The following is a 24,000-nucleotide window of genomic DNA, read 5'->3' as shown; positions in this document are numbered from 1 at the left end:
CTTCTATGATTCTATGAACTCAGTTTGTATGACTGCATCCAGGTAGGTACGGCAACAAAGGTGTCAACAACATTGTGCGCCTGTGAATCAAGCGAAGGGAGTGTTCCAAATGATTATAAATGAGTACAACATGAACTGAATTTTACACAAGTGTAGAAGTTCATTCATTACCCAGAATCGTTTATACCATTGGCTCCACTATCTGGGTTTTAACTCCTGTATCGCATAATGATTGATAATGAAAACCAAGAACTCAAAAGAAAATATTTTTAAAATGCAGCTGAGATTCGCATTGATGACATTTCGATACAAGTTCATGGAGCAAGTAATACTTCTTTATTTATGAAAGAAAATGGCATTTATACTTTGTCTGATGTAAGAGTCACTGTTCTGTGATGTGGCGATATATGCATCATGGGTTATCACAGCTCACAGTTTAACAAGCCTAGATATAAACAATATGGTACCATTTTGGTTGGTTTTGATTAGTGTTGCTGAAATTAATGCAAAATAGTCTGTTGCCAGTCATAGTCACCTGCTTTAAGGTGGACAGATGGATTTTGTTTTTACTCTGAGCTGGAACTGAGTTGGCATGGAGAGAGCAAAGGGTCACAGGATATTCTACAGGGTCCATGGGAAATGGGTGGGGGCCCTTGAAGATAAAGGTAAAATCTTTTGAAATCAGATTCTCAAATCCCTCCATGGGTCTGCGGGATGTGAACCGCGTCTCATGGAGGATACCATAACAATTGTATCAATATACTCCCATCGGCAATGTACGGTGGGCAATGACTAGATTGTGATTAAGAGTGAGGTCCCTGACAATGTTCTCATGTGCCTGCGCCAGTTACTGATTGAAAACTCTTCATTTCTTTGGACACATGCAACGCAAGATGCTCAACATTGTCCAGGGGAATAAAGTCAATTTGACTGACATTCCATCCACTGTCTAAAACATTGTCTCTCTCTGCCACCGGTACACTGTATTAGCGGTGTGCACCATCTATATATGTTCCAATAGTGCAACAACTCATCAAGGCTCTTTCAACAGCATCTTCCAAACCCATGGCATGAGCAGGATAACGGTAGCAGATACTTGTAAACAACACCACCTGCACATTCCTTACCAGCCACACAATGTCCTGACTTGAGCATGGTTAGAATCCTGGCTCTCCCTACTTTACAGCATTATAGGAACACCTTCATCACAACAACTCCAACAATACATGAATAAAGTTTCTCACCTTTGCAAGATCCCTAAAGATGAACAGCATTGTCCACATCCCACAAATAAATCAAATAAACAGCAGAATGCCACTGAGTACAAGCAAGTGCTTCCAAATAAACCTGTAGGACTATAACCTGGTGTTGTGTGATTTTTAACTTAGTATAAGTAGTCGACTTGATTACAAAGAAGATAATCTTTCACTGTATATTCTATTGAAATGATCTTCTGCTCAGATTGTCAATGCAAAGGTGCATTTAAAAGCAAACAGAGTGTCTTTGACAGTAGACAATGGGCTCATCTACTATAGATAACACATCTCACTGACGTAAACACTGCTGTCTTTACCTGGTCTGCTGTGATTGGGGATCTGTGTGGATCCAATAGTGGCTTTCCACATAACTGTAAGATATGGATGCTGATGTAGAGAGCAACAGAAACAAAGGCAAATAAGACATAGCCTATTGGCTGATCCACATTCAAACAGTATTTTCTCAAATTCCCATAGATAAAAAAAGTGCCTTAAAACATCTTCCTTTTTACTGCAACTCTATAGTACCTTATGGATATTGTGGTGGCAATTGCAGCTGGTACGCGACCAACAAAAGAGACTGCATAAACAATATGTTTCTAACACAGACTCGTTTTCAGAGGCAATGCTGCCAGAGTGTTGGGGGGATAGGGTGGGGGGGGGGTTGGAGGGGCAATGCCCTGAAAACTGCCCCATTGAGACAAGCAAAAAAAAACCCAAAAGTAAATGGTGGTCTTTTCCCAAAATGATGACACCTCTGCAGTTGAGTAAACAAAAGGCTCTGGAGCCTATCAAACATAACTGCATCAAGCTATCCGGTATGTTCTTGCAAATGCAGGGTAGGCAGTCTCTAAAGGAAATGTGATACCAGTAAATCTATTGTGAACCATTGTATGATCCCATCTGACCTTTGTTCTTTGAGAATCTAAACACTAATATACTCAGGCCAGCAAAGCCTCTACCCGGGGAGGTGATGGCTTAGTAGTATTATTGCCGGACCATTAATCCAGAGACCCAGGCAATTTTCTGGGGATCGATTTTCCTGCTCCTCGGATGCTGCCCGACCTGCTGTGCTTTTCCAGCACCACTCTAATCTAGACAATGTTCTGGGGTGCAGATTCAAATCCCACCACAGCAAATGGTGAAATTTGCATCCAATATCAAAAAAGTCTGGAATTAAGAGTTTGGGAATCATTGCTGGAAAAACTCAATGGGTTCATTAATATCTTTTAGGGAAGGAAACTGTCATCCTTACCTGGTCTGGCCTACAAGTAACTTCAGACCCACAGCAATGTGATTGATTCTTTACTGGCCTCTGGGTAATTAGGAATGGGCAGTAAATGCATTTCTTAAAAAATCCTCCAGAGCAAGACCGTGTCATGAATCCCAGTCAAGTCTTACAACGGGTTACTTTGTGAATCACATCACCTACATTACTATGAAGACTACACTTCCAAAACAGAAAGAATTACTTGGTTGTAAAACACTTTGGTGTGTCCAGAGGCTGGAGAAACTTCAACATAAATGCAAATACACTGACTTTTTCCCGGAGTGGAAAGGTCAACTACAAGAAGGCACAGGTTCAAAGTTTATGGGAGAAGCATGGGTAACACTTCTCACCCAGAGGGTGGTGGGCACCTGGAACACATTGCCAGTGGAGGTGGTGGAAACAGGCACCTTAGCAACGTTCAAGGCATATCTGGATAGACACATGAACGGGAGGTGAACAGAGGGATAGAAACCACATTTGGGAATTAAGTAGCGGGTCTAAATAAGGACTAGGAATAGGTGCAGGCTTGATGGGCCAAAGTGCTGTATTGTATATTGTATAAATATTCTCTTTATCTTATTGCTGTGCTCCTGTCTAGAACGAGCATAGGTGTGGTGGTGCCGGTGTCAGACTGGGGTGAAGTCACACCACACCAGGTTATAGTCCAACAGGCTTAAATCACAAGCTTTCGGAGCACTGCCCCATCGTCAGATGAAGTTACTTTAACCTGGTGTTGTGTGACTTCTAACTTTGTAGAACTAGCAACTACATCTCCAGTGGGAGAACAAAGCTTTTTCCACTTGGCCCCAGCAACATAGCCTCATGCTCAACAAGAAGCTGCGAGCAGATTGCTGTATGTCTTTTTCAGTCCATGTATGGGCCAGTAAGCTGTAACACTGCAGTTCTCAAAGTGTAAGCAAATCCTGCATCTGAAAAAACTACATGTTACACAGCTTGATAGTGTAAACTGAATTAGTTTCACTAGGGTTAATCATCCCATTCATCTTCATGTGATACATGAAGTACAGACAGATACGAGTCAACATCCTCAACACGTTACTCACTCTGTTCAGTAATTCATGTTACTGTGTCATCATTAAAATCAATTGGAAGCATGTTCCCTGAACAGTGGATTGTTATTATTCCTGAGAGGATGGAAAAGAATGAAAAGGATTTGATTATCTGTTGCTAAAATAGAGCCTGAAGATTCTCAGACACAAAGAAAATGGTAGTTTTGGTTATGGGTCATCATTGAATTAACTGATCACCACTAGAGATGTGTTAAGGACACTATCATTGATCCTGGCATCCTCACCTCCAGGAGGGAAGTTTCAGGGCACTCATTTCTGATCTGTTTCACACTACGTGTGTTTGGGTGCATGCTAGAGAAAGTCTGGATCAGTACTGCTTGCCTGTGATGTGTGGCTATCTAACCTGATTAATGGTCAATGCCATTTCCTTTGCAGTTATAGAAACGATTTGAACAGGCGTGGAATGTTTCAATGGTATCACAGCAAGGGACATGAGAACTTGAGGAAGAACGTGGATGACTGAGAAATGAGAAGAACGAGGAACGTTTACTGAAAGTAGTAAAAGGCTCTGGACATGGTGGTGCAAGAGGGAGTTTTGTGGAAGCCAAAACATATGTATATAACTGGGCATGGGTGACATAACAAATTGGACAATGGGGAACAAGCATATTGCCCAAGTCCCCTGTGTACTGAAGACATCTGAAAAATTCTACGATTGTACAATGGCCAGCTGAAATCTATGTCATGACAGGGTTACAAAAAATACAAATTGTCTTTTCTGATTGGTGCTGCTCCTGGAAGATCTAGGATTTTGGACAAAACTCGGGATACAATCAAGTTGCATTGTTATACTCTCCACGGTTAGTGTGCTGATAGTCATTGCCTCGTCTTACAGATGAAGAATGACCAACTGAGCTCGGTACAGGAGTACTGCTGAGGCTCAGTTCACTTGAGAGCATTTGCCAATCCTGCGATGTCTGTCACCAAGACAGACAATGGGCAGCAGCCACATGAGGAACACCATCATCTTCAAGTTCCATCATTCTGACTTGGGAAATATGTCATGGTTCCTTTTGACATTGCTGGTTCAAAATCCTGGGACTTCCCATCGCTCAGCACCGTGCAGGTACCTACACTGCTGTAATGCAAGAAAACAGCTCAGCAGCACCTTCACAGGGACATGGAAAAGTAGTTAATATCGTACCAGCAATGCCTATATCCCAAGAATGAATAAATAGGAAAGGAAAATACTGGAAATGGGGGGGAGGGGCAAGATATACAATAGGAATTGTCTGTAAGTGGAACACTAAACTGCTCGAAAGATTTATACAGTTCATGAAATCTTCATCGCAATCCCATTGGTTCAGTCAGCTCTGCCCAATCTGTCAATAGTGCATGGCGTTGGTATCCAGGCACTGTCCTCTGGTGGTCCTCTCAAGCTTGCACAATTGTGCAACAGAAAGAAATTCAGACATCCATTTGAAACAGATTCCAGTCAAGTTGTGGTTTGTATGCAGCTGCTCTGAGCTTAGTAATTGTTTTAGCGAGCCTGGCTTTGTGCAGTTTGACAAAACAGGATAATAGCCCAACATGAAGAGATGTGAGCAGCAGCTGCACTTTATTACAAAACACTGACCCCATCTGATGATAAGGAGTTGGATTTTGCCAACTTAATGGATGAGTTTTCAAAATCCTGGTTTGGGCAGGAAACCCCTTTAGATTGTGATACTTGAATGAGCCCCTGTTGAGTGGAATTGAGTCGGACAGACCAGCAAGCATTCAGGTTTGATTCAGTGTTGAGGCTGCCAATCTCTACAGGGGTGGCATTGGATGTACTTCAGTTCACTTTGCTATAGCCCACTTAACTTTAGAACCTAAGAGCATACAAAATAGGAGCAAGAGTAACTTGAAAGGGTTCAGAAAAGATTTACAAGGATGTTGCCAGGGTTGGAGGATCTGAGCTACAGGGACAGGCTGAACAGGCTGGGGCTGTTTTCCCTGGAGCGTTAGAGGCTGAGGGGTGACCTTATAGAGGTTTACAAAATTATGAGGGGCATGGATAGGATAAATAGACAAAGTCTTTTCCCTGGGGTTGGGAGTCCAGAACTAGAGGGCATAGGTTTAGGGTGAGAGGGGAAAGATATAAAAGAGACCTAAGGGGCAAATTTTTCATGCAGAGGGTGGTACATGTATGGAATGAGCTGCCAGAGGACGTGGTAGAGCCTGTACAATTGCAACATTTAAGAGGCATTTGGATGGGTATATGAATAGGAAGGGTTTAGAGGGATATGGACCAGGTGCTGGCAGGTGGGACTAGATTGGGTTGGGATATCTGGTCGGCATGGACGGGTTGGACCGAAGGGTGTGTTTCCATGCTGTACATCTCTATGACTCTAAGAGTAGACCAAATGGCCGCTTGAGCTTTCCCCACCATTCAATACAATTATCTCCTCCCTCAGCTCAACTTTCCCAGCCACTCCCATACTCTAACTCTATCTAACTGGCTTTGATTTAAACAAAAATCATTCAGATGTGATCTTCACTGGTTCAGCCAGCATTTATTGCCTATCCTAAACTGCCCTTGAGAAAGTGGTGGTGAACTGTGGTCCACACGCTATAGGTTAGAGAGAGGGAGTTCCAGGATTTTGACTCACCGATACTTAAGGAACAGTGATACATTTCCAAGTCAGGACAGTGAGTGGCTTGGAGGGGAAGTTACAGGTGGGGGTCATGTTCCCATGTATTTGCAACCCTTGTCCCTATAGATGGTAGTGGTTGTGAGTATGAAAGGTAGTGTTTATGGAGCCTTGATGGATGGTACACACTGCTGCTACTGAGCGTCATTGCAGGAGGGAGTGGATGTGGTGTCAATCAAGCTGGCTGCTTTGTCCTGGATGGAGTTAGTGATGGAGCGTCCACAACTCTGTGGAGTAGAGAATTCCAAAATCCTCTGAGCATGGAAAATTATCCTCTGTTAGTCCTGAACGATAGACTCCAGAGGACAGTGCCTGGATACCAACGCCACATTCTGAGGAGAGGCCACTGATGTGAAACATTGGATTGGACTTTATGGAGGTACTGTGTGTCTCGAGTCTGAATGAAGTCTCGTGACATCTTTCTTAGTGATCGTCTGCCCAATTAAGCGCCACTTTGGAACCTAACTTAGGATGTGGCGCTGTCAGGTTCATTTACCCTGCAGGTGGAAGTCAATCAGAGGCTAGCATGACAGCGCCACCAAAGAGGCAGTGGCTGCTGCCAGTACTGCATCCATCTGGGGTTGAAGGTTGTCAATGACTATAAACCCTGTGTTTGTTTCCAGAATTTTCTGTTTTTATTTTGTATTTCCAACATCGTCAGCATTTGTGGTTTTCGTCTTTCAGTTTCTATCCTGTCATCCCATTTAGGATGGACAATATGTGCTAGCCAAGCTAGTGATGCCAATATCCAATGATCAAACAATAAGATTTTAAAAATCCCCTTTGGAATATTGTGTAAAAACAAAGAAGCAACATAAAGGACTGGAGGGAAAGGATTAAAATCCATTTATGAAGCAGTGTCTATATTAGAAAACGGGTTTGAAAGCCAATTTGGATGTTTCAGGAGTCAAGAAGTGAATTACTGCATAGGTTCTGTTAATTCTCTGCTTTCCGGTAACATAAATGATTATATGAATTCATAGCCGCACATATTTTTATCCCTAGCAACTAAATATTTGTGGTTTGAAGTTCCTGTAAAGTAAATATGTTTTTGCTTAGATTACAGATTGTGAACAACGACATTCCGAAATATGTCATCCAACTGCTGCAAGAAAGTCTTGTTCCAGATCCCACAAATAGAATCAATGTTCAGGCATTAGCATGCTTCCCAGCAGGGACTGGTGGTCCACTGACTTTATTCTACAACAATGGGTTAGTAGGAGTAAAAAATGGGTGTGGATATCATGTGGCACTGAACACACCAGCAAAGCCCCAGCCTCAGCAACTCGTCTGTGCTGAGTCAGGAGATTTCAGCTCAGTCAACGGTCGATGAACGAATAAATTTAATATCCCTGGGGGCTGCAGACTGGCGAAGGGGATTGTGTAGATGTGAAATGGGGAGGGATGGGAAGAGAGACAAAGAAAGAGAAACAAACGTGATGAGAGACTGGGCCACTTTGGACAATGTTCACTGGAGTTTAGAATAATGAGACTGGGGGATCTCATAGAAACCTGTGAAACACAAACAGGGCTAGACAGGGTAAACATGAGAAGGATGATTGGGAAGTCCAGAATGAGGGGTCACAACTTAAGAATACGAGCTAGGCCATTTAGGACTGAAATGAGGAGAAATTTCTTCATCCAGAGTGGTTAGTTTTGGAATTCTCTATAAAAAGAAAATGGTTGAAGCCAAAGCACTGAGTTCTCAAGAAGGAGATGAATGTAATTCTAAGGAATCAAAAGTTTAGGGAGAAATTGGGAATAGGATTCGACGATCAGCCATGTTTGTACTGAACCATACAGCAGGCTTGATGAGCTGAATGGCCTATTTCCGCTTGTATTTCCTAACTGTCTAACAGACAAGGTTCCTGCTTTAATTCCTTTCACTACAAGGTCAACCATTAGGATTCAGACCTATTACTCAGATCTTATTCATTTCACTCACTCTCATTCTGCAAGCTATGACTGGCAGGAACTTAATATTTGGAGGTGGTGGTGGCAGTATTGAACGACAGGTGGCTGTTGCCTTTCCCTTATTTTCTTCCATTGGATTTTTGTTGTCCCTCTCTAGCTGCCCTTAGACCAAGTGGCATTGCAGGGGATAGTTAAGATTCATCCACTTTGTTGTGGGTCTGGAGTCACGTGTAGTCCAGACCAGGTAAAGACAATGAATTTCCTTCCTAACAAGACATTAGTTGACCAGATGAATTTTTATGACTAACAGTTGATGGTTTTGTGGTCACTGTGATTCCAGGTTTCATTAGCTGAATTTAAATTCCACCAACTGCTGTTGGGCTTTGAACGATGTCACCAGAGCATTGTCCATAGCCTCTCGATTACTAACTCAGCAACTCTACTATTACACCATGGTCGCTCTCTACCAAAGTCATGACTGGAAAGGTTTATTGGCAGATTGAAACCTCTAATCTCTGCAAGACCCAAGGGTGAGGGGGAAACTCACTCTGTTGGGCAACCAGGGTTTACCTTCTGTGGTGGTGGGGGCATTGTGTGTACCCCTGACTCAAAGGTTCCCCATGCCAAATTGAGTGACCAGTGCTAGGAAGATGTTCCCCATCTCTGTTGTTGACTGTCAGGTGCATCTCACACCATACGTACCCGTCTTGTGCGTCCATTGCTGTTCATCTTGGTAAGCATGAGTGCAATACTGGCACTGGCCACCAGGCCTGGTGGCGCTGCTGGTACTGTAGAGCTGCCAGCCTCTGGCTGACCAGTTACCTCTACGGAGCATGATAGACAGTCCGCACTGAATGTCCCACAATTTAATGACCCCCTGGGGAAAATGGAACACCTGCGACAGAGTTCCTACTGAGCAATAGGAACTTTATTCCATCATAATTCCAGGAGGTGGGATTGGCTGGAATGGCATTAGGTGCTGTGCCCCCTTGACGCCCACATTAAATCCACACTGTAATCTTCAACACAAACATCAACATCGCTATGTTGACAACAGCAGTTTTGATGAGACCAGTCTTAAACTAAGCTGGCACGCTTTCCCGAGGGTAGCTGCCTGTGGTGAGAGATGGTGCCATGATCTTGAACGCAGCTCCAGAGTAAATGATCCTCAGTTTTATTGCCAGCTGGCTGCTCTTGGATGAGACATTAAGCTGAAGCCTCGAATATTTTGAAGAGCAAGGGAGTTATCCCTGGTGTCCTGGCCAATATTTAACCCTCGATCTACACCAATGAAGCAGATTGCTGCTTATTATTATCACAGAACAAGTGGTTTCAAATATGGTGTTAAGGAGAAGATTTTACAATATTTTTCTTTCAGAGTGTTGTTAGTTGAAGGAATGCTCTCACCAGTGGGGGCTGAATCATTGAATATATTGAAGGCTGAGTCAGGTGGACTTTTGGTAGACAGTGGCGTGAAGGGTAGAGGGTACAGGCAGGAAAGTGAAGGTGAAAAGACAAGAAGGGCAGACACAATCTCATCAAAAGCCCTATCTTATTTCTATGGCTGAAAGGACTGTTCCTGATCTTTCTACAGGCTGGTTATTATCACATTGCTGTTTGTGGGAGCTTGCAGTGATCATAATGAGGTCAGCCAGATGGACCTCATGGAATATGGCCTCCCTGATTGGGGGTTTTTAACCTGGGGTGGATTTACAGTGTGGATTTAATGTGGGTGTCAAGGGGGCACAGCACCTAATGCCATTCCAGCCAATCCCACCTCCTGGAATTATGATGGAATAAAGTTCCTATTGCTCAGTAGGAACTCTGTTGCAGGTGTTCCATTTTCCCCAGGGGGTCATTAAATTGTGGGACATTCAGTGCGGACTGTCTATCATGCTCCGTAGAGGTAACTGGTCAGCCAGAGGCTGGCAGCTCTACAGTACCAGCAGCGCCACCAGGCCTGGTGGCCAGTGCCAGTATTGCACTCGTGCTTACCAAGATGAACAGCAATGGACGTGCTGGCTGACAGAAGCATCAATAATCCTGTTCACTCAAAACTAGCTCTGAGGGAGCTGGATCAGTGTCAAGGACTCTCCACATGGAAATAAAGGATGACTTGGTGACGGGATACCAGCTTCTGTGGAGTTATTTAAGTGCTGACTTCAGCATTTCCTATATTACGACAGTGACCACTGTTTAAAAGCTCTTCACTGGCTGCAACATTGTAAAATGTCGTGAAAGATACTGTCTGAATGTAAATTGCTTTTTTGATGGTCGAAACTTCTTTAAGCATTTGAATATATTTTACATCCTTTCAAGATGAGGAATAGCATCAACAAAGTCAGATACCTTCCAGAACAGGCCAAACTATGACAGTCACGGTGGCACAATGGTTAGCACTGCTGCCTCACAGCGCCAGAGACCCGGGTTCAATTCCCGCCTCAGGTAACTGACTGTGTGGAGTTTGCACGTTCTCCCCGTGTCTGCGTGGGTTTCCTCCGGGTGCTCCGGTTTCCTCCCACAGTCACAAAGATGTGCAGGGCCAGGTGAATTAGCCACGCTAAATTGCCCGTAGTGTTAGGTAAGGGGTAAATGTAGGGGTATGGGTGGGTTTCGCTTCGGCATGTCGGTGTGGACTTGTTGGGCCGAAGGGCCTGTTTCCACACTGTAATGTAATCTAATCTATTAAACAGGCTTGTTCGCAGCTTGAATCATCTACTGAAATCAAAATCAAAGAGGTAGAGAAGCTGACAAACAGTGGAATCCCGCACTGGGAGTTGGAATAAGGAGTTAAATAAACAAACCAGTTTCATAAGACTCTTTGAATTCTATTTACAGAATCTGCGGTTAATTATTTCCCATAAAAATATACATTCTTATTCCTCAGAAACAAAAGACTCCAGTCTTTGTTACAATTATGTAAGCACAGGCTTACAGGATTTAACACATTCCCAGGGTCTATGGCAAAAGAAATCAAACTGCTAACACTTTAAGTGTGCTTATGCCCATAGGGATCAATAATATCTCCCGAGTACTGTGTCACTCTGCGTAACAGACTAGGCTTGTCTGACAATGCGACGAGATCGATTTACTGCTTCACCAGGCATTCTCTCAATGCATTGGGAATGTTTGAGTCAGTCTAACTTACTGGTGGAAGTGTTACTGGGACTAGTTGTGAACTAGGCACTTCCTTGCTATGGAGGATGAAGGGCAGTCGGCATTAGGCTAAATGGGCTAAGGAAAGTCAGGCAATGAGCAGAACTTCCGGAAGCACTTTTCTAAAAACATAGAGGGTCTTCCCCATACCTGCTCTTCCTGTTCCAAACGACTTTGGCCGACTCCATACAATTAAAATCTACAAAGACATACATATTGCTGTTGGATCCAGAGTACCTTAACTACTTAATTTATTTCCATTACTTTTCAATGGTTAAAATCAACTTGCAGTCTCTCGCGTGCAATCAGGATTGACTGAATGCAAGAAGGCATGCTCACAGTAAGTCGTCCATTAAAAAAAACTTTGCAATCAAATCATCAGAGCATCAAACTGCTACAGCGTTGCTTTGAGATCTTGCTGTGCACAAATTCTCTGCTGTGTTTCTCTACATTCCAGTAGTAAATTGCATTCATGCAGCACCTATGATGCTGTTAGATGGACCAAGTTACTACAGCGTGCTTCCAGGGTAAATCATTGACTGTCAACACATTTGGGACTATCCAGATGTCACGTCTGGTGCTATGTAAATGCAATGATATCCATTGTCCAAATCTCTCAATGCCTTGGGACAAGTTACATGAGACATGTGTGTTGTGGACCTGCAACAAATAATTTGCCTCCCATTTCCTTTCCATTCCTATTTTAAATTTAACCTTAACCCAAATTAAAAGCCCCCCAGCCCAGACTGGCCTTATTTCCACTGGAGGTTTGGAGTGAGGAGGGGAACTTCATTGAAGCCTATACGATCCTGAATGGATGTGAAAAGGATGGTTCCTTTTGTGGCTGAGTCGGAAAGCAGGCAGAGCAGTTTGAAAATTCAGATTTGTTGCTTTCGGACAGAGACGGGAGAAAAGTTTTCTCTCCAAGGTTTGGAACTTGCTGTCTCAGCAGGCGGGTGGCATGGCGTTATTGAATGTGTTTAAGGTGGAGGTGGATTGAGTGTTGTTAAGCAAGAGAATCAAAGGTTATTGTGGATTCATGGAAATGTGGGATTCACAGCCAAATACTTGCAGTCATGTTCTTGGATAGCATAGCAGTTTCGAGGGGCTGAATGGCCTACTTCTGTTAATAATTCACATGTTAAAATGTTCACATAACACCACAACTACAGTATTTAACTTGCAGAGGTTTTACGGAGTTTAACCCTTGTTTCTCGAATGTACAATAAATGTCAGAAGCTGCTGCAAAGAAATCAAAACACTGCCTCACTGCTGTTGTCCCAGTGGGAGTTGTAGTAATGAAAGGCTGCCCCCTGTCACACTGACTGCATCATCCAATGAGGTGCTGTCCTGAGGCTGAAATAACAGGCTGTTGCTTGGGACCTTTGTGGGCAAACTTAAAGCAACGATTCTATTCAACATCTCCTAATTTAAATTTATCACCATAAGATGTAAGCCATTGAGTTTGCTCTGATGTTTAATGGCCGATCTGATAATCCCATTTCCCCATTTCCCTTGATTCCCTAAATGATTAAAAATATATCATGGAGACATGGGTATATTTAATGACCCGGCATTTAGATCCCTCTGTGGTAAAGAATCACCCTCTGAGAGAAGAAATACCCCATCTCTGCTTTAAATTGGTGACATAAGCGAAAACAACCACTCCATATCTACTCTGTCAAGCCTCCCCAAAATCTTACATGTTTCAATAAGATCACTTCTCATTCCTCTAAATTCCAATGAGCATTTGAGGAACACAGGTAGAGAACATGCAGCTCCAGCAAGCATAGCAGAAGGCAAAAGACCTTTACTGGAAAAGCACAGCCGGTCAGGCAGCATCCGTGGAGCAGGAGAGTCAACGTATCCTGATGAAGAGCTTATACTCGAAACATCGACTCGCCTGCTCCTCAGGTGCTGCCTGAGCTTTTTGACTCTGATCTCCAGTCCTCAGTTTTTCCTAAATGACCTTTACTTTAGATTAGTTTCCCTACAGTGTGCAAACAGGCCCTTCAGCCCAACAAGTCCACATCGACCCTCTGAAGAGCAACCCACCCAGACTCATTTCCCTACATTTACCCCTGACTAATATATCTAACACTATGGGCAATTTAGCATGGCCAATTCACCTAACCTGCACATCTTTGGATTGTGGGAAGAAACCCACACAGACACAGGGAGAATGTGCAAACTCCACACAGACAGTTGCCCGAGGCTGAAATTGAACCTGGGTCCCTGGTGCTGTGAAGCAGCAGTGCTAACCACTGAGTCACAGTGCTGCCCCACTGTGAGGGGATTGGAGAACAAGTGTAAGACCATGCTTGGAACATGGTGCTCTAGTTTGCTCTCCATTTGTAATGAAGGATATATTTACATTGGAGGCAGTACATCAAATGTTCGCTAGATTGATCCCTGAGATGATGGGATTTGTCTATGGTAGAAAGCTGATTAAACTGGACCTACCCTTCTCAGGATTTAGAAGAATGAGTAGTGATTTCACTGGAACATAAAGTTCTTAAGACCTCAGAAGTGTTCACCATTGATTATATATTGAATGGAGGGCAAGCTCAGGGGCTGTAGGTCTACTCTTACATCTTCTGTTATTATCAAAATATCGATGAAGGCGTAATAATGGTACCAGTCCTATGTGATGAGAGGGAGCTGAGTGCTGCAATGCTAATGAGGCTTTCTAAAATAGTCCCATCGGTGAGAATTTCCATTAAGTAAGAAATTCCTGTTCTCAAGTTTAATATAGAAAAACAAGTAATTCAATATCAACATTTACAGATGACACCAAACTTGGGGTGGGGGGAGCTGGGGATGGTGCAGTTTAGTTTGTTGGGAGGAATACAATGCAACGCAAAATGATATTGGAAAACTTTCAGGCTGGGCAGTGGCAAATGACCTTTAACATTGATACAAGTTCACTTTGGTGAGAAAATGGAAATATCAGCTACACCTTAGAAAATCAGCGATTGGATTGGGGGTGAAGGGCAGAAGGGAATCCAATTAAGTACTTTGTGATAAATAGCTTTGCAGGTTAGAAAAGTGATTATAACAAAGCCCTGGATTTCTTTCTCAGGATATAGAGATATTTATATGTGTGAAGAGAGGCTACTTAGGATTGTTTCCTTTGAAGCAGCGAAGGTTGAGGTGTCCTGACTGAGATATGCAGAATTATGAGCGGCATATTTAGGAAGAAACATTTATTATCAGGGCCAATAAACTGTAGACATAAATGTAAGGTTTAGAGAGGATTTCAAGAAAGGTTGCTTCACCCAAAGGGTGGTGGGTATCTGATATCATTGTTAAAAGCGTGGGCGAAGCTTGAACTATTACAACATTTACAAAATATTTAAGTGAACGCTTGAAATGCCTAAGCGTACAAGGCTTTGGGCCAAGTGTTGGGAAATGGGATTAGAGTGGATAGGTGTTTGTCGATCAGTACGGACATGATGGGCCAAAGAGCCTCTTCATGTGTTGCATTACTCTATGATTCTATTGTATAGAACCCCTCAAAAGGAATTTAACATTCAATATGTAGCCCTAACCCCCAATACATATACTGGAGAAAGTACAAGAAATAATTTCCAAGGATGGTACCAGAACTGAGAATGTGTAACTATCGGACAAAAGTGAGAATGCTGAGACTTTTTCTGCAGAGGAAAGAAAAGACTTCGAGGGGTGGCACTGCTGCCTCAGCGCCAGGGACCAGGGTTCAATTCCAGCTTCGGGCAACTGTCTGTGTGGAGTTTGCACATTCTCTCCGTGTCTGTGCGGGTTTCCTCCCACAATCTAAAGATGTGCAAGTTAGGTGGATTGGCCATACTAAACGCAGGGTTACAGGGATTAGGTAGGGGATTGGGTCTGGATGGGATGCTATTCGGTGGGTCGGTGTGGACTCGATGGGCCCTTTGGCCTGCTTCCACACTGTAGGGATTCTATTAAATGTGAATAACAGCTTGAAAAGCATGCATGAGTTGGACCAGGAGGACATGAGCAGAACGTATCCATCTGTAGGAGAATGCAAAACTTGGGGTGACACATATGAGACAGTCACGTGGAAAGCCCCCAGTTGGGAAAGAGGTAGATGTTTTTCAGTAAAGAGTGTGGTTGGAACATGGGAGTAACTGAAGCAAGTTGCTTCGAAGCTTTTGAAAGGAAATTAAGACAAGCCATGGGAGAAAGGGAAAGGGAAAGACATGCTGAAAGGCTGCGATAAGAAAGTTGGAATAGGAGGAGGCTGGTGTGGAGTACAGACACAGGCATGTACTGCTGGAACCAAATGGTCTGCTGTCTATTTGATGCAATTCTGCACTATTTACCCAATACAAGGAATTTGACAGATTAGATTAGATTCTCTACAGTGTGGAAACAGGCCTTTCGGCCCAGCAAGTCCACACCGACCCTCCAAAGAGTAACCCAGATCCATTTCTCTCTGACTAATACAACTAACACTATGGGCAACTTAGCATGGCCAATTCACCCATCTTTGGATTATGGCAGGAAACCGGAGCACCCAGAGGAAACCCATGCAGACACTGGGGTTTAGGTCAGTCCTCCACTTGAATTCTGATCTAACCTGTGCCTGCAATGCAACACGAGCAACTTGGGGAAGGGGGTAATTGTCTGGAAGTCTTGCCTCTGTGGTATTTAGTGGCACTGCACAATGAGAATGGGGACCTTCTTACAAATGGCCAATGGTACTGGAAAATGCGGAAACCTTTCAGTTCATCACACAGAAAGAACATTGTCGTGTGACTCACTAACACTTTTTGTTTTAACTGTGATAGGTTCCCAGCCATCAGGGGGTTAATATAAAAAACAGGAGAATTTGCATACCAGTAATGGCAAATTGAAATAAAATAATGAATACAGGATGCCAGATGATGTGAACCGGAGTCAGTTGTAATCATGTTAATTTATGGCATATTTACAGTTCATAGCACTAGCTTGATGGCTTGTTTGATGAAGGAACATTCTGAGATTTCAAAAGGTCTGGCATGTTAGAGTCTGTGCCTAACTGAGGCACCGCCCTCAAAATTATATGTTTTATCTTGTTCATGAATCTTGTACCAACAGATGCCTCTCATTCTGGTCGAGAGCAGCCTCCGGTGTTCTTTCCTTCCTTTACACAGATATGACTGTGTCCTTTATTCTGACCCTGGCAGCTTGATGCTTTTCTCCGTAATATACATTTAACCCATTTCTCAAGCCAAGAGAATCTGGGCAGTCCCAGCCACTCAAACTCCCAATGGAACACAGGATCACTGTGAGTCCAGGAGGAAGACAAAGTGAGCAAGCAGCCACTGAAGCAAAATTGCTCTGACAAGTCGTGTAACACGAATGACAGAATTTCAAAAAAAAAATCCTTTGTCTCAATTGGCATTCCAGAAGGAAATGAAAGGGAAACAATGACTTGGGCATGTCAGTTAAGTTGATTCAACTAGCAGCCAGTGTGGTGGCTCTGGAAAACCAAAAGTTTCACATTTCTGGGGGACTGTATGTGTGATAAGAGTGAACCCCCGGTAAGTAAGGTTGGTGTGGAGACACTTACCATTCCAGCAGCTCAGGCAGGAATGACAAGGGGAATCACAGCCTGCTTCCAATCCACCAGCTGGAGCTTTGGAGAATGGTTCCCTCAAACTGAGACATTGAGTGGACTCCTCTACTCCCGGGAGGTGATGAGTTTGGAAGCTCACTCGACTGGAGAGGTGGCGGTGGTGTTCCTGAACCCCGTCAACTCCAATTAAAATCTGGCTGGAGACGTTCGTTGTTCATCTTTCCATGCCATTACCAATGGAGGTCCTTAAGTGGACAATTAAAGGCCTGGTTCAGCTGTTGCTGGGGTTGAATGAGCTGTAAATGGCTTGTTACTAGCCTTGTGGCTTGCTCCCCATACCACCCTGGGCAGACACCCTATGGGGAAGACCTTCAATCCCAGGCCCTGACTGTGGGACTGGGCATAGGGTACATATGGTGTTCCTCTCATTCCCTTTATGGTTCAACAGGATTTGCTTTATAACCGCACCACTGAGAATTTGTCTTTAATGATGCAAAACATCCTTTACAAAGCAGCATTTGACACCAAGAAATATTAGGGATGGTGAGCAGGTTTTAAGGAAGGTGTTAAAGAGGGCTAATAGTCAATTAGACATGGATGTTCAGAGACGGAGTTCCAAAACGCAGGACCTTGGCAGCTGATGGCCCGTATGGTGGGGACAATTAAAATTGGGGCAGAGATCAGAATTCCAGAAGCTAGGATATGATGAAGGGTTTTTGGGGAATGAGAATGAATACAGAGATGGGGGCATGAGTCCATGTATGGATTTACAAATAAGACTAGAAACTGTAACATCAAGTTATTGCTTAATTGGGAGGAAGGATAGGTCAACGAGCACAGAGGTGATGTGAAAACATGACTTGGTGCAAGTCGGAATGTCAGCAGCAGTTCTGAATGAAGCTAGTGGGGACCTGAACATAGGGGGCAGATCAAAACTACATTGGAATAGTCAAAACTAGCGGCAACAAGCTCATGATAAAGGTTTCAGCTGCGGGTGAGCAAAGATGGCAAGTTTTATGGTGATGAAAATAAGGAGTCTTCACTTGCCAACCAATCAACACCCTTTTCTCCTGCTGTACAAGCTGGCTTGCTTGGCTAAAATTTGGCATTCTTGCATTTGTCCTGATGATTGCAAGATGAAAAGCTTTGGCAATGGGTCTCTGTTTTCAGCAAGACTGTTTGATGCGATGCACTGTTTGTGTAATCGAAACAATACTATGAGCAAATAAGTATTCTTATTTGTGTAGGAAGAGAAAGGGACCTTGTGTATGGAGACTTGTCAGCCTGACATTTAGCACACAAACTAGTTCCATCTGATTGACAGCTATTGGGAAACAGAAGGAGGGATAAACTCCGGCCTATCCTTGGGTTGCCAACGGGCTGCAGACACTCCTGGAAGCTCCATTTCCTCTTCTCTAACCCGTAACTATTCAACAGCCTCAATCTCCCATCCCCACTCCCCACCCAACAATTAAACAAGAAAATTTATTCATGGAGCACAGTGATGATTGGCAAGGATTGGCCATTCCTAATTGTCCTTAAGGCGATGCTACTCAGCCATCTTCTTGAAAAAAGACTGGGTGGCTTGCGGGAGCTTCAGATAGGGCAAACAGATTTCCTTCCATAAGGAGACGATTTTTGTGCAATATTCAGTGATTATTGTCAATTCATTATTAGTCAATTCATAACATTTTATTTCAGACTTGTTTAAATTCCCTCAGCTGATCCAGTGGGATTTGAACTCACGTCCCTGGACCGTTAGGACTGGCTCCTGAATTCCGAGTCCAGTGACATTTCAACCACATTCCTACTCGACATTAAAATCTTCTCAGAAAATGAGATAAACGAAGTGCTTTTCTGGCACTCTTGGGAATGTTCTCCCGGGGTTTGTTTGCAGCAGACTCCAGGGCAATCCTGGTCTGTCCTTCCCCGTGGACTGCGTTCTGGAGGATGCATGATAATGCCAATTCTCCAAGGCTGGGGCCAGTGTAGAAAACCACTTCACTTAAGAAGGCAGCTCATCGCCACCCTCTCAAGGACGATGAAGGCTCAGCAGTAAATGCTTGCACCCACATCCCATGAATGAATGTAAGAACATGCCCAAAAGTGTGGACCAGCCCTCTATGGTTCCATGGGATACCAACATTCACCTGGAGACAGAAGGAATCACCCACGGGTTACAGGGACTGACAGCTGTCTACTGAGTGAGAGCCCTTCAGGAGTTATAGGAATAAAAGTACCAAAGGGTAAGACCAAAGCCAAACACAATGGATGCTGGAGAAACTCAACAGGTCTGGCAGCATCTGCTAGACAATAGGACATAGCTTCAATTCTGAAGTAGAGTCATACTTGACTCCAAACAATGGCTCTGCTTCTCTCTTTCCACAGATCATAGAATTCCCACAGTATGGAAAGAGACCATTTGGCCCATTTAGTCCGCACCAACCCTCCAAAGAGCATCCCACAGAGAGCACCCTATCCTCAAAACCTCGCATTTCCCATGACTAATCCACCCTAGCCTGCGCAACTTAATATGGTCAATCAACCTAATGTACATCTTTGGACTGCGAGAAGAAATCAGAGTGCACCCACACCAATACCAATACTTATAAACTCCACACGCACAGTCACCCGAGGGTGGAATTGAACCCAGGACTCTGACGTTGTGAGGCAGCAGTGCTAACCACTGAGCCACCGTGCCACTCCAGTGGAGCTTCTCCAGCATCTTCTATTTGCTTTACATTTCCAGCAACTGTAGTATTTTACTTTTAAAGGGGTGAGATCGAAATGGCTGTGAATACACAAAAATCACTTACTGGCTGACGCCTGGAATCTGTGCTCTGCAAAAAGTAACTCTCTGTTGGGCTTAAGGGCAACGCAAGTAGAAGGCTTAGAAAAGATAATCTACCTGACCATGAGACTGGGCAATTCAACACGGTTCAGGATCTGAGCTGTGGGGGACAGGAAGATGTTTGAGGAACCAAAATAAGATTCACAAAAGAGGGAGAGTAGTAACGGATACAACAATTTGGGCTTTCAGCAGTTTATATGACATGAGAAGGAGATCAACTCAAGGTGATGACCTGTGCTCATTGCATGTTCTGTGTAGCAAAGTCAAGTCAATTAAATGAATTAACCTGGAACAGGAAAAGCTTCATTCATGTGTCTAACCAGCCTTCGACTTTGTGATATCCCAATTTGGTTATTTTCTAGCTTCATGATGACCAGATGTTTAGATCGTGAGTTATATGTGGTAGTTTTAATAAATATAGATAGTTTCAGATCATTAATTTTTAAAGATCCATTATTTTATAACGTTGGGATACTGCGTGTGTCCCATGCCAAGAGTTCAGAAACAGACACTGAGTTCGCTGCACTGGGTTAAGATGTTTGGCCACAGCTCCCTGAAATTGGAAAGGAGGTGAGGAGATTTTCATGACCAATATTTGCCCCAAAATCCCACATCATTAAATGTTGTTTTTGGTCATCCTCACTATGTTGTGTTTAGGAGCTTGCCTTTCCCACATGACTACACTTCAAAATGCTTAAAGTCATGCACAGTGGGATGTCCCGAAACCGTGAAAGACACTACATAAATACAATTTAGTTCTGACTTTTGCTGGAACCATATCAAAGAATTTGTCAGAAGGAAGCAAGGTGTGGATCAAAAACAGAAATTGCTGGAGAAACTCAGCATCCAGCTATTTGTGTTTTTGTTTCAGGTTTTCAACATTCACATTTTTTTGTTTTATTTTGAGATGTGTGGATCAGTCCTTTGTAGCTCAGTAAGTTGCCAATACGCATTGTCTCACCTTGAGACATAATGACTGAAGAGAATCTTAGTTGAATCATCCCCCACTATCAAAATCCTGGGAGTTCACAGTAACCAGAAACTAAACAGGACTTGCCATATAAAAACAGTGGCGACAAGAGCAGGACAGGAGTAACTCACCACCTGACTCCCCAAAACCCATCCACTATCCACAAGACATAAGTTAAGTGTTTGATGGAATACCACACCACCCCTATTTGTCTAGATGAGCACACTCCAACAACACTCAAGACACCATTCAGGGCAAAGCAGCCCGCTTGATTGACACCACATCCACAAACACACACTGCCTCCACCACCCATGCTCAGTAGCAGCAGTGTACCCTGCAGAAATTCACCAAGGCTCCTCAGACAGCACCTTCCAAACCCACAACCGCTTCCATCTAGAAGGACAAGGGCAGCAGCTACATAGGAACACCACTCCTGCAAGTTCCCTTCCAAGCCACTCACCACCCTGACTTGGAAATATATTACTGTTCTTTCACTGTCGCAGAGTCAAAATCCTGGAATTCCCACCACCTCTCAAGGGGCAGTAGGGATGGACAATAAATGCTGGTCCAGACTGTGATGCCAACAGTTCATGAATGAATAAAATTAACGTTACCAGAGCTGACTGGACTACACCTAGATTAGATTCCCTTCAGTGTGGAAACAGGCCCGTTGGCCCAACTAGTCCACACCGACCCTCTGAAGAGTAACCCACCCAGACCCATTTCCCACTGAATGATGCACCTAACACTATGGGCAATTTAGCTGGCTTGTGGGAAACTCACACAGACATGGGGAGGATGTACAAACTCCACACAGACAGTTGTCCAAGGCTGGAATTGAACCTAGGACCCTGGTGCTGTGAGGTAGTAATGCTAACCACTGAGCCACCATGCTGCCACTAAGCCACCTTTTCAGGAATGATAGGGACAAAACTATCAAGGGGTGAAAATAAAGTGGCTGTGAATTCACAGCAAATCATTCACCAGATTGATGGGAGATGTTGTGGCTCAGCGGGAATTGTCCCTGCCTCTGAATGAGAAGCTCTGTGTCCAAGCCCCATTCCAGGACCTGATGGCCAAAGAAGGCGTGTTCATAATGTGTCCAGTTAGTGGTATCAACGTCTAAATCCTTCCAACACACACTACTGGCAGGCAGTAAGAGTAGGTGAGCTTCCTAGGCAGCCATGTGCTGGGAAGAATGGTGGAGCTGTTACCAGCACTGACCATAGCTTCAGACTACAGTCTGCACATAAAAGAGCAGTGCCTCAATGAACTGTAACACTCCATCATCATCAAGGAAAATTTATACGGCATCTACAGGTGAGGTGATTGTGTGAGAGAGCGAGAGAGATTGAGTAGATATTCTTGAGGGTTTAGAAGTGATTTCAATGAAATATATAAAATTCTTTCCAGAGCTGGACAAAGGTTACCAATCTAGCTGTTAAGAGTTGATCTCTGCATCCCAAGAGAGGAGAATGATCTGCTATTGGTCCCAACCATAATTTTGTCTGAGGGCCCTCAACAGAAATAGACCATGCCTGGGCTGTTTGACAAATGCAGCCATGTTGCTGAAGCAATCACATTTCTTGAATGGCATCCCCTGTTGTACATTCTCTTCAGACCTTCGACCCGGGGCGGGCCCATTAAGGACAGTATAAGCCAACAAAGGGTCAACATCTTCAAAACAGGATCGAGGAGGACAAGGAGAAAAAAATAGAGAGGTTTGGTGGAGAAAGGTGCAAATGATAAGCAGCTTCAGTAGCAAAGGTAAGACCATGAAGTATCACGATGATAATATTGGTAATCTGCGCTATTCCCTCAGGGAGCGATACATCACAATTGTCAATGATCTACCTTTTCTTTATTAAAGCATGTCATTACCCTTTCTGTGACCCTCAGAACCACTTAAATAAATTGAAAATCCAATTCCTGAACCACATTACACACTGACAGTGATTGCAGGCAAAGATGACAAGGAGAGAATTCAATGTAATCTTCTGTCGAGTTGGTGCTGTTTTGAAAGAGGCTGCAGGAAATAGTCTGGGTGATACCAAGTGCCAATCACAGGGCAAGCTGATATGCCTGTGGGCACTGTGATGTGAGCTGTGATTGAAGGGATGGCACTGCCCCCTGACTGGAAGAAGCAGCCTTTCATGCACACACAAACTCTTTGAACAATGTGAGGATAGAGAGAGCTTCCCTGTCCCTCCTAAAGTTTAAAGCTACATGGTTTACGATCTGTTACTCTGAGTGCAATCATTCCTCAGGTACACCATTCCAACTGCCAAGCTTATATATTCACACATGCTTTGTCATTTACTGAACTGACATTCATATTGAATGAGTGGAGTTCAAGCACTGCTTTTGTGCCAGCAAAGATCTTCACTCGAGAGATTCATGTGGCAGTGCAGCAGATTTGGGAAGCACTAACAGATAATCCAAATGGTTTCTGGAAGGGTTATATCCTGCAACTTGGAATAGGGTTGATAACAGGAACAGTTTTCGCAGTAACAGCGATAAACAGCTGCGTTTTAATCATCTCATCAGCTTTCTAAAATGGTCTAATTAGCAAACAGCTCATTTGCATGAGTCACTTCATGGGAAGCCTTGCTTTGTGCTGACACCCTGCTCTCATTGCGAACCTGACATGCATACGTTCTAAAACCATTGAGAAAGCTGACTGCCTTTCACAGAATCCTTACACAGTGTGGAAACAGACTATTTGGCCCATCAAGTTCCCCATGGCCAATTCACCTAACCTGCACATCTTTGGACTGTGGGAGGAAACCAGAGCACCCGGAGGAAACCCACGCAGACACGGGGAGAATGTGCAAACTCCACACAACCTGAGGCTGGAATCGATTGCACTGTGAGGTGGCAGTGCTAACCACGGAGCCACCGTGCTGCCAAGGACAAGCTGCTCTAGAGTCATAAAGTCATAGAGATGTACAGCATGGAAACAGACCCTTCGGTCCAACCTGTCCATGCCGACCAGATATCCCAACCCAATCTAGTCCCACCTGCCAGCGCCCGGCCCATATCCCTCCAAACCCTTCCTATTCATATACCCATCCAAATGCCTCTTAAATGTTGCAATTGTACCAGCGTCCACCGCTTTCTCTGGCAGCTCATTCCATACACGTACCACCCTCTGCGTGAAAATGTTGCCCCTTAGGTCTCTTTTATATCTTTCCCCTCTCACCCTAAACCTATGCCCTCTAGTTCTGGACTCCTCCCACCCCAGGGAAAAGACTTTGCCTAGTTACCCTATCCATGCCCCTCATAATTTCGT

At 43.9% G+C, this 24,000-nt stretch overlaps 1 protein-coding gene across 3 annotated transcripts in view; it reads right to left on the bottom strand.

The window, feature by feature from the left end:
- Positions 1–24,000, bottom strand: part of luzp1 (leucine zipper protein 1) — a 149,460-nt gene that overhangs the window by 80,077 nt on the left and 45,383 nt on the right. The window contains exon 2 of one of the 3 annotated variants that reach the window (XM_043717399.1): positions 11,474–11,522. The exons of the other annotated variants lie outside the window; for them this stretch is intronic. The gene's annotated coding sequence lies outside the window, so the exon portion shown is untranslated. The remainder of the gene's footprint in view (positions 1–11,473; positions 11,523–24,000) is intronic. 3 annotated transcript variants of the gene reach the window in all.

The sequence above is a fragment of the Chiloscyllium plagiosum genome, chromosome 27 (assembly GCF_004010195.1).
Source record: "Chiloscyllium plagiosum isolate BGI_BamShark_2017 chromosome 27, ASM401019v2, whole genome shotgun sequence".
In the NCBI taxonomy this organism is placed as follows: Eukaryota; Metazoa; Chordata; class Chondrichthyes; order Orectolobiformes; family Hemiscylliidae; genus Chiloscyllium; species Chiloscyllium plagiosum.
The sequence above is the reverse complement of the archived record's forward strand: the minus strand, read 5'-3'. Positions and strand labels throughout refer to the sequence as shown.